This window comes from Mustela putorius, unplaced genomic scaffold (genome assembly GCF_011764305.1).
Source record: "Mustela putorius furo isolate JIRA1106 unplaced genomic scaffold, ASM1176430v1.1 tig00003834_pilon_pilon_pilon, whole genome shotgun sequence".
NCBI lineage: Eukaryota > Metazoa > Chordata > Mammalia > Carnivora > Mustelidae > Mustela > Mustela putorius.
Genome location: NW_025421987.1, coordinates 135300181 through 135311455, shown reverse-complemented (window position 1 = coordinate 135311455; position 11275 = coordinate 135300181).

Here is an 11275-nt window from a genome sequence, read left to right as displayed (position 1 = left end):
CTTTTTAAAATGAATCCAAGGCTCATTTGCTAGTAATTTAACATGCCAAATTATCTTAAAAATACAAATAACCTCAAAAGATTAGGACAATAGATTGGTTTTACTTTGACATTTATCTTTGGTTCTAAATTCACAATCATCCTAGAGAATGACCATATTCTCCCAAACAAGGAAGGTCAAGCCTGAATATTTGAATTAGCCTAAATTTAGGGGTGCCCAAGGGCTGAAAAATTTCAGTGTGGAGCCCCCTGGGAGCAGGTGCTCAGGACAGGGGAGAGGGTGGGCGGTGGTCCTGTCTCAGCGTGGGTCCTGCATCTCTGAGAGTCCAAGAGTATTTTGGATCCCAGCCCTCAGGCCTAGACCCACCACCATATCAGGCCTCCCCCTGGACTGCGGCTGGGGAAACCACATTGGGATTCACAACCCCACAGACCTGGAAGACCCTGGTGCCTCTCCCTGCTCCTCTGCTGAGGATCCATCTGTCCTTCTCCGGCTGGGCACTGCCTTCGCCAGCACTTGCCAGCAGCCGGCGCCTCACAGTCAGTTTGATTCTAGTAAAATTGGACTGAGTGGCTCAGTCAGTTAAGCGTCTGCCTTTGGATCAAGTCCTGTGCTAGGCTCCCTCCTCAGCAGGGAGTCTGCTTCTCCCCCTGTTGCTCTCTATCAAATAAAAAAATAAAATCTTTTTAAAAATTGACTGCCTTGTACAGAAGAGCAGTCCATGTCAGAGCAGGTGTACAACAGCATCAGAGGGCAAGCCCGGGGTAGGGAAAAGAACAGAGATAATGAAGTCATGCGGGCAGCTCCTGCCTCCGGCCAGGACAGGATCTCCGCAGCTGAAGCCTCGGAATCTGTATTCTAAAAGCTCCTTGGGCCGTTCTAGCTGTAGGAGTTATGTAAACTTGTGATCTGAATTTGGCACCCAGCTTCCAGGTGATTGAGGTGAAAACAACGATGTGTCACGGGATCCATAAAACAGTCTTCACTGCCCAGAAGAGAAAATACGCCAAAACTTTGACCTGCACTTGGCTGTGACATGAACACCTTGCACATGGAGACTCTCGTAAAAGAGCTGTAAAGAACACGCAATCACTGATTCCCTGAAGCTCTTTCTCCCCAGTGGCCGTTGAGGAGAGCCTGGGGAGCAGTGGAGCAAGATGCTGGCTCTTCAGGGAACTCTGTGCTAACCGCGCACTTCCTGTTAGTCCGAATACATTCAAGGAGAGGACACTTTTCTAAGTCTTTTGACTGCAGGACCTTTAAACAAAAAAAAAAAAAAAAAAAAAAAAAAAAAATCTGAACCACATCGAAGTGGAGCGGCTCCGAGCGCGGAGAAGGGCCTAGAGCCCTGCCTTTTGGTACGCCCGGTGCCCCCTGCAGAGTTCCCAGGAGCCCCCTGTCTCCAAGCGAAGGGCTCCACGAAACCCAGTTTGGAGACCCCGCCTTCACAGCCGTGACCGCAAGCCGGTTTGGGGTCACGTATGCACACGGATCGGCAGTGGCTGGGGAACTCCGAGATGAGAAGGGTTCCCAGTCGTCGCGCCCTTACCTCTTTTGGTACACTCCCTTAGAATGTGACTTCCTGCCTTCCTTACAGTTTGGGCCCAGGTCGCGATGCCCGCAGAAGGTTCAAAAGCATCTGCAGGTGGCCATTTCTGCTCTAGCCTCTGCCCCTTCTCAGGAGAATGTGACCTGCCAGCGGCTGGAAGCAGGAGGAAGAGACAGCAGAGCCAAGTTTCCTCAGCTGAGCTGCTGGCCGACAGCCCGCCTGCCCCCGCCTCCCGGAGGGGGCCCGCCCGAGGCCCGCACGGTCCAGCCTGAATCACTGACCTGCACATGGCCTGGAGCTAAAGAGAGGCTGAGGTTAAGCCACCGCATTCCGTGTAGTTTGCGCACCGCCCCCCCCCGCCCCCCCGCATGATCCTGGGAGCCGGTAACTGAGACAAGGGTTGATAGTTGTGTCTGGCATGGCGCCAGAGGGGCTTCAGACCACGATCCTCACCCCCACCATCCCTGGTGTCCCCAGCCATCATGTGCTGCGGACGAAGGCCCAGCATCAGACAGTCCCCTGAGATCCCCTGGCCGGTGGCAGAGCCTGAAGGTGAGTTCACTCCTGGCCACAGTGTGAGAGGCTGGGAAAGTCCCGGGCGCAGCTGAGGTAGGGCCAGGCACCTGCTTCGGCACAGTCATTCCGTAGTCCAAAACTGGAGAGGGGGGGAGAGCAGATTTCACTCTCCAAAGGCACACACAACTCCCTCCTTCCCTTTAGACCGTTCTCCAGTCACTCATTTGGCTTGGTTTTAGTCATTCGCACCTTCAGCTGGCTGTGGAACAGGCTCCCCATCTTGAGAGGGGGAGCCCCCTGCGCCGGCTGAGTGGTGGGCCAAGGGGCCAGGAGTCCATCTAAATCTTTGCCTATGAAGCTGTTCAGACTGGGGGCCTTGGTGACAAAGGCCAGCTGGCTGTAGCCTCATTTTCCTGGGCCCAGAGAGCGAGCAATTGGGTGCCTGTAGCACCAATAAACAAACCTGCCTTCAAACATCTCCTCCCCCACCCCACCCAGATCACTCAGTGCATTACATTGGGCTTGAGCAATGGAACACCCCATGTGCATTTCATTTTTTAGAGCAAACACTGGCAAAAACTGCTTTTGCAAGATTCCTGGCTACAGCCTTGGCCCTGAACTTTCAAGGAAGAAGATAAATTGCCCTGAAAACATCCAGACTGTCATGCAGCTCTCTTATTCCTGCTCAGGATGAAGTCTAAGAACTGAGCACGGGGTATGTGGCCTCCACCCTTGTTGCCGCGCCAGCCTCTCACCTCACGCCAGCGGCTCCCACTTGCTACGGGGTCACACCCGCACCCACTGTCCCTGACCCTGTGCTTCCACTGTCCTGCTGTGGAGGTCTCCCCACCTTCCCTGGCTGATTCTTGCTGTTCCTCTGGGGACTCAGGCCTGGTGTCATATGTACTAGACTCAGTTCGGGGTTTTCTTATCTTGCTGGGGTGGTGGGGGGAGTCTGTTATCTGCCACCACCCCCTTGAAGGGACCTGCCACTTCTGCTGATTCTTGGTCGGGGTTCCAGCACCTGGGGTGTGCAGGCCTCCCTGCAGAGCAGCTTCTGACTGGCTGGTGCTGGGGTTCAGAGACTTCTAAGCTGTGTTTCTCTTCCTTTCCTTGCTTGGCATTCTGGCGTGACCCTGTTCCAGCGTCACTTGAGTGGTGGGAAGCTGACCATCACCCAGCCACATGGTGCAGGCCCAGCCTCAAGTCACTGTCAGACAAGGCTTCTTCCATGTGCTCTCCTGGGCAGCTCCAGCCCTGCTCTCCCAGGCCACACAGCAGGCTTTTTCTACTTCCGGTTCCATGGGTGGACAATCTTCAGAGGCTCCCAGCTTTATGCAGGAAGTTCAGGTCATAGCCCCTATCTCACAGGGGTTTGGTGTTTACTCTCATCCTCCTGGGCTCCCACCTGATTCAGCCATGGCAGGAATAGACAGTTCCATGTCGACTTCGGTCCACTTTATACCTAAGCATATAAGCCAGGCCCCAAGAGCCAGTTCATTTCCTCTCCAGGAGCCTCGAGGGCCTGTGATGGGACAGGGCCCAGGGCCCAGGTCTGGACCACACGGGAGATTTCCTGGGGCAGCTGGCATCAGGCCCCAGGGGCAGTTGGGAGTGATATTGAGGAGCCCTGGGGGCCAGAAATTAGGGTTAGCTATGAGAATGTAATCAAGGGTCCAGACAGAAGGGCAAGTGTGAGACTGAGCAGAGTTGAGGCGAAAAGAAAGGGCTGCAGATCTGGTCACCGTTGGCACAGACGGGAATAAGGTAAATACTGGCAGTAGGTGGCCTGGGCAGCTGGTCATCCTGAAGACCTCCTGACTGGCCCAGGAAGGTCGTCACCTCCAGGACAAATAGAACACCTAATGGTAATACTGGTTTGTAGGCCCGGGAAATCCTGAGTCTTCAACAGACACGGAGCCAAGGTTAAAAGAGGGGCTGGCTCTCTTCTCAGCTCCCCTCCAGGCCAGCACCCAAGGAATTCCTGGCCTCGCCAAGTGACAGAGATTCTCAAAGATCCCTACAGGATGAGGGCAAAAACGATGCAGTATAGACCTTATCAACTCTGGGTGGGTGCCTTGAGAGCTGAGAGGGAAAGGAAAGGAAATGCTGCTCTTGAGGCTGGGCAACATGTGAGGAGAGCAGGCTCTGGTGACCACCCAGATCGGGGATACCCGTCCTCACAGTCTTCACTGGGACTCTTCTTTGCCTACTTCTGGCAGGATTTGGGCACTTGTCTTGCTTGAGCCCATTCTCTTTGAGGTCTTCCTGAGCTCAAAGTTCTGGTTCTGGGTGGCAGTGACCACAGTCACTGTTAATACATCTTGCTTGTCATAATGGACATCTGCAAGGACTTGTGCCTCTGATTTTGTTCGACTTGTTCCTTCCCTGGCACCCTTGCCTACTGATAGTTAATTTCAGTGTCATAGTTATTTACTATAGACCAGCAATAACCAATTGTTCTCTAGCTCTTACCATGTTTGAGATACCATTCTAGGCATTTTTATAAGTAGTAATTCAATCTAAGACATAGATGCTATTATTGTTATTGTTATTGTTATTGTTATACCCATTTTACACATGAAGAAACTGAGGTTTACATGTTAGGTCCCTCGCTTAGTGAGTGAATGGCCAAGCCAGGCCTTGAACCCTGGCCATCAGGTTCCAGAGCCTGCACTCCTAGCCAGCATGCAATGTTGCTTCCTCCAGAGATTAGGAAAAATTAATGTTTGGATGGATTCTTTCCCTGGGCCTAAGCAAATTTCGAATCTAACATGGCTCAATCTTGAAAGAAAAAGTCTAAGAAATTAGGAATGAAAACACTAGGGAAGGGATTCATTCCAGTGGTACTCATCCCACTGGTATGTCCTGAGGTGTGTTCCCAGGATTTGGCTTCTTAAAATATCAATCTTTGTAACTAACTGACTTACTAAACAAGTGAAAGTGAAGTCCGGGTTCTACCGCGATTGTGTTCCTCTTCCTCCCCTGCATTCCCAGGTGCCTTCCCAATGCTTCTTCCTTTTAAAGAGGTCTTTAAAATATGTTCATCTTTTTTAAAAATTGCTTTTAATTACAGATAAAGTGCTGGTACAATTTATCCTCTTTCTTAATTTACTTGCTCATTCACTCATTCATTCATTCAATAAATGCTTATTGAGTGCTTACTACATATTCTAACAATACAACAGTGGACAAGATACATAATGCACCTGCCCTCTTAGAGTTTTTATTCTAGTACCATGTTTCCTGAGGGCAGGCGAAGCTAGATGCCAGTGAAAAAAGCTAAAAAGGTGAGGAAATAGAGACAGGGTAGGGGTGATCAGGGAAGACCAGTTTTAGCCACTATTGTAAATGAACTGTATGCCCATCTGGTGTACATATTCATACATTTATAAAAGTTTATGCATCCGGGGCGCCCGGGTGGCTCAGTGGGTTAAAGCCTCTACCTTCGGCTCAGGTCATGATCCCAGGGTCCTGGGATCGAGCCCCGCACTAGGCTCTCTGCTCCGAGGGGAGCCTGTTTCCTCCTCTCTCTGCCTGCCTCTCTGCCTACTTGTGACCTCTGTCTGTCAAATAAATAAATAAAATCTTTTTTAAAAAGTATATGCATCTGGAACAATTCGTAGAATTCTTTAACTCAAATAATACATAAGAGATAGCTGAATAAAATTGTGTAGGAGACTTCCATCTCTAGGAGCATGGATAGATGCACTCCTCCCTGTTTCTCCCACTAAAATCCCAGGGCATTTCATAGAAGACAAACTTGAGAAGACCCTGAAGGTGGGGGAAAGGTGGCAGGCTGGCTGGGGGCCCTGGGACCTGAGGAATGGCATGCTGTGAGTTTCTGAGGGTTTCTCAGCCTCATGCATATAGGCAGAACTGGGGCTGAAGTTTCTGGCTGCCTGGAAATGTTCAATGCTCTCTCTAGCTGGAGGACTGGGAAAGGACCAGTCAGGTAAGAGAGCTTTTAGACAACTGTCACCGGACTCAGTCAGGTAAGAGAGCTTTTAGACAACTGTCACCGGACTCTACCCAAATACCAAAAAATTCCATAGCCCTATCCCCACCCTGCCAGCAAAGGCCCAGTAGGAAGCCTAGAACTCTAACATCACCAGGCTGTAAGGAGGCACCCCAAACTCATGTCAGAGCGCTGTTAGAGAAGACTGAACAGGTAGCAAGGACTTCCACCCTTGGTGGATGGCAATGTGCTTTCCCCATCCCATCTCATCCCCATGTCAGTGGAGAAGCCTGGACTTCCACCCCTGCCAGCAGCAAAAGGTCCCCTCCCACTCCCTGTTTGGGTGGAATGTAAGGGGTGTAAGGGGTGTAAGAGGAGACCTAGTGGAGGAGGGTCAGACTTTCACTACTACCCAAAAGAAAAGAGGTCACTCTTCCCATCAGTTCTCCTGGGGGTCAGAGGGGGCCACCTGGGGAAGAGTAAAGAGGCACTCACACAATGTATGAGTTCTATATGGGATCTGTAATTCTACACCCCTTCCCAGCAGTAATGAGGAGACCCTCCCCACCTTGGGTGTCAGTGAAGGGCAAGTAAGAGAATCTAGACTTCTATACCCATCTGGCACTGCCCCAGCCCTTACCCTGCCAGAGCAGGCTCAGAGGAGACCAACTAAACAGGTTTAAATTAAGTTCCAGAGTCTCATAATGTCCAGGATTCTACTGAAAGTCACTAGACATACCAGAAACCAAGAAAATCTCAAAGTGAGTAAAAAAAGATAATGAATGTTAGCATCACAATGACAGAGATGTTAGAATTATCTGACAAAGATTTGAAAGTAGCTGTTATACATACATTGCTTCAACGAGCAATTACAAACAAGATTGAAACAAACAAGAAAACAAAATCTCAGGAAGGAAACAGAATATCTCAGGAAAGAAATAGAGGATATAAAGATCCAAGTGAGAATTTTAGAACTGAAAAATACAATAGCTGAAATTAAAAACTCAATTCAACAGCAGAATGGAGGAGACAGAGGGAAGAGTCAATGAACTTGAGATAGAACAACAGAAATTACTCAGTCTGAGTGAGAGAGAGAAAACACCTGAAAAAAGAAATGAACAGAGCCTCAGGCACTCCTGGGACCACAATGAAAGATCTAATATGAAGACACTGGAGTCCCAGAAGGAGAGGAGGGGGTGGAGAAAGAGGATATGGCTGAAAAAATACTCAAAGAAATAGTGGATGAAAACTTCCCAAATCTGACAAAAGATAAACCTGTAGATTCAAGAAACTGGGAAAACCCCAAAGAGGATAAATCTGAAGAAATCTACACCAAGAAATAAAGTCGAACAAGTCGAACTTCTAGAAACTAAACACACTATCCTGCAACTTGCTTTGCTTTTTTTTTTTTTCCCCTTTGTGATATAGTAGTCAGCTTATGCTAGGTTATGCTACTATAAAAAATGATCCCCAAATCATTGTGACTTAAACAATAAATGTTTCTCCCTCATGTTACATGTCTAGTTGATGTGTCTTCACTATCCCAGGGCCCAGGCTGAAGGAGCAACCACATCTCAAACTCATGGCAGAGGTCAAGTGCAATAACTGACCTACGCAAGAGCTCCTAAAACTGCTGCTCACGTGTGGCATATAGCATGTCCGCTCAAAACCCACAGACCACAGTTACACGGCCACACTCAGTGCTGGTGGAGAAATGCACTGTGCCAACTCTGACAGGAGGTACTATAAAGTCAGATGACAAAGTATGTGAAGACTTGGAAACAGTCATCCAATCCTCTCACTGGATCATAAATATTCATTTCCTTCCTGACTGCCCATAAAATACACTGAGCCTCCTCCCAAAAGGCATCCCAGAAGTCTCATCCAATCATTGCATCAGACATTATGGCCAGGATCTCAGGATCCACACCAGACCTTGTGTCAACATCTCCTGGAGACCTATGAGTAAAAAAGACAAATCATCTGTCTACCCAGTCTTAACGGATAGTAGTGAGAGAGCAAGAGGGACAGGGAAACATGAAATAGTCCCAATTTAAAAGGGGAAGGCTGCCTAATCCAGGTGTGGGGTAATCAAGAGGCAGTCTTCCTGCAGCGGGGGGAATGAGTAAGTGGGGAAGTGTAAGATATGTACCAATAGCTGCATTTTAGGCTGATTTAGGGGAAAATATTTGGATTTTAAAATGGCTGTACTGTTTACTGTGTCATTGAGGAAAGGTATACATAGGTTCAGTGTTTGAACACTTTTAAAGAACATAACAACAAAACCTAACTAAAGAGAGCGCTAAATCAAAGCCCAAGAAATTGTTACTACTATAGAAACAAATGGCTCAAGGATGAAAGGAAAGCCACTTGCTGCCTTGCCTGTACCTCCACTGTACCCAACCCTCCACACTACCATGGAGAGTGTGCTCTAGGCACTGCCATTTCATCTTTGATACTTCCAATTTGGGTGAAGCCCAGTTTTGACATGTACTATTCTAAGACTGTACGAACTCAGAATGTTCCCCCGTGCATCACGTCTTTGGAATGTTAGGGGAAGTGATGCCAGACAAATGGGGCACACAGTTATGTAAAATGTGTCTCCTTGTTTGGAAACTAAGGGCTGTTGAGAGAAAGACAGGTTGGTCCTGGACTGTTTCTTTCAAGTGTGCTTACAGTATGGACAGGAAGATCACCTTGGAGTATTAAATGAAAGTGACTAACTACACCTGAACTAAATGTTCAACAGGAGAAAAAGGGATTAAACAATGATGCATCCATTGAAGAAAATATGCAGCAATTAGAAATAGTTTCAAAGAAACTTTAATGGCCCTGAATGTAAATAGACATATAAATGTAGGCATGTATGTACACACACACACACACACACACACACACACACACACACGGCCTGTGCTCCCATACATCCATTCACACCTTAGAAAAATAGTCATGATTAAAGACACCAAAAAATATAATAATAAGAAGAAGAATAGAAATAAAGGCACCAAAGTAGTAATAGTGGTTGGTTTTTTTTTTTTTTAAGACTTTATTTATTCATGTGTGAGAGAGTGAGAGCATGAGGGAGAGCAGCAGAGAGGGAGAAACAGGTTCCCCGCTGAGCAGGGGTCCTGAAGCGGGGCTCAATCCCAGGACCCTGGGATCCTGACCTGAGCCAAAGGCAGAAGCTTAACCAACTGAGCCACCCAGGTGCCCCATGGTGGTGTTTTCTTGGTGGGGGATTCTGAAAGATTATTTTATCTTTTTAAAATGTATTCTCCAAATTGTCCACAATGAACCTAAATTTTTCAGAATCAGAAAGAAAATATAATGAAAAGTTCTTTCCTGTTTAAAGGAATTTCAGTCCCAACACATTATTTTCTCCTTCAGCCTCGGATCCCTGCTTACTATGGAGGGTTAAGGAAGCTACAAGGAAGCCATCCCCATCCTCTGAGCCCTGCACCAAGAGAAAGGCATAAGCATGCTTCTAGTGTCTGTGCCCTTCTTTCTCCACAGGCAGTTTTTCTGGCCAGTGAATTTTTGTAAGAAGAGAAGGAAACACGCAACAAAAAAACCCATAAATGATGTTCCAGTCCTTTAATTTATAAATGCCTAATTCAAAAATTTTCAAGTTGTTACAGATTGAATGTTTGTGTCCCCCCAAAATTCAGGTTAAAACCTATCCCCCAGTGTGATGGTGTTTGGAAGTGGGGCCTCTGGGAGGTGATCAGGTCATGAAGGTGGAGCCCTCATGAATGGGATAAATGCCCTTATAAAAGGGGCCAGAGAAACCAAGCTCCTGCCTTCCTTCCATGTGAGGCCAGAGTGAAAAGCCGTCTATGAACTAGGAAGTGGGCCCTCACCAGACACCAAATATGCCAGTGCCACGATCTTGGACTTCTCAGACCATGGACCTGTGAGAAATAAATGTTCAATGTTTATAAGCCACCCAGTTTGGTGGAATTCTTGTTATAGCAGCGTGAAGAGACTAAGATAGACATCAACATACAGGTAGTTGTCTACCAAGATTCACATGCATCTGACCTAAACAAAGTGGGTATAAAATTAATTCCTAGAGCTACAAGTGAAATTTTTACCAAAAACTTGCGAATGCAACATCTTTCTAGCATCTAACACCTTTCAAAGTGAAATGCTAGTTTCCTGGCAATAAATTTACTCCATCAACCTTTTCATGTGCTGCAGTCATGAGGTCTTGGAGTAAGTCTTGGGTTCAGAGCCCCAGGGTCAGGATCTAAGTATGGGGATCACAGCTCTCTCTCTGCAACCTTGGGCTGACCCTCAGCCATCACAAACCTCCTTCTTTGTCTACAAGTAACAATCCGAGTAGAGGGCAAAGTACTCAGCAGTCTGTGATGCAAACACATCCTGTAAGTATTTCTGGAAAATTCTCATTTCCCCAGGCATTAATCAGACTCAGTTATAGGGGGGTTTTCAAGAAAAGGTCCCAGGTGGGTCTGAGACCCTGACACTGGGTTCAATGTAAGACTTGAAACTTCTTGCTGAAACAAGTCATTGAGAAAATGTCATCATCATTCTTAATCAAAGCGAACTGAATTTGTTGTAGTTTCTTCTGAAAGAGAGGCTAAAAACCTGCACTGAGGAAAAACAAGCAACCCCTGATTTAACCAATGGGCACCCTTCCCCAAATTTGATGTTTAAGATCCAGCTTGTTCACTTCCTCAAGGATTGGCAAACCAAAGCCTGTGAGCCAAATCCAGCCTGCCACCTGCTTTTACAAATGAAGTTTTACTGAAACATGGCTATGGTCATTAATTTATATATTACCTAGGATTGTATTTGTACTCCAGTGACGGGGTGGGAGCGGGGGTAGCGTGGCTTGTGGCCTAGACTGTTTGGCCTTTAAAGCAAATACTATCTGACTCTGACCCTTTCTAGGAAAAGGGTGCTGATATGCTTAGCTCCATAACCACATCAGTAGCAAGTTGTATATAACTTTCAGAGGAGTCCACAATTTCTACCTTAGGAAAAGATGTATTAAAAAGAAGTCATGACTGTTGTCATAAGCCCTCTGGTGGCACAAAATTTTGCCCCTTAAGTGAATCCTGATTTAAACAAAGAGGGGTGGGTAAGAAGACGCCCTCCCCTTGCTAAAACAGTAGTCCTCAAAGGAATCAGCTATGGATTAGCTAGGAAGACCCACCGGTCATGACCCCTCCGAGCTGCCCATTCTTTATCACACCTAAGATACACCAGTAATGCGAAGGTCCACA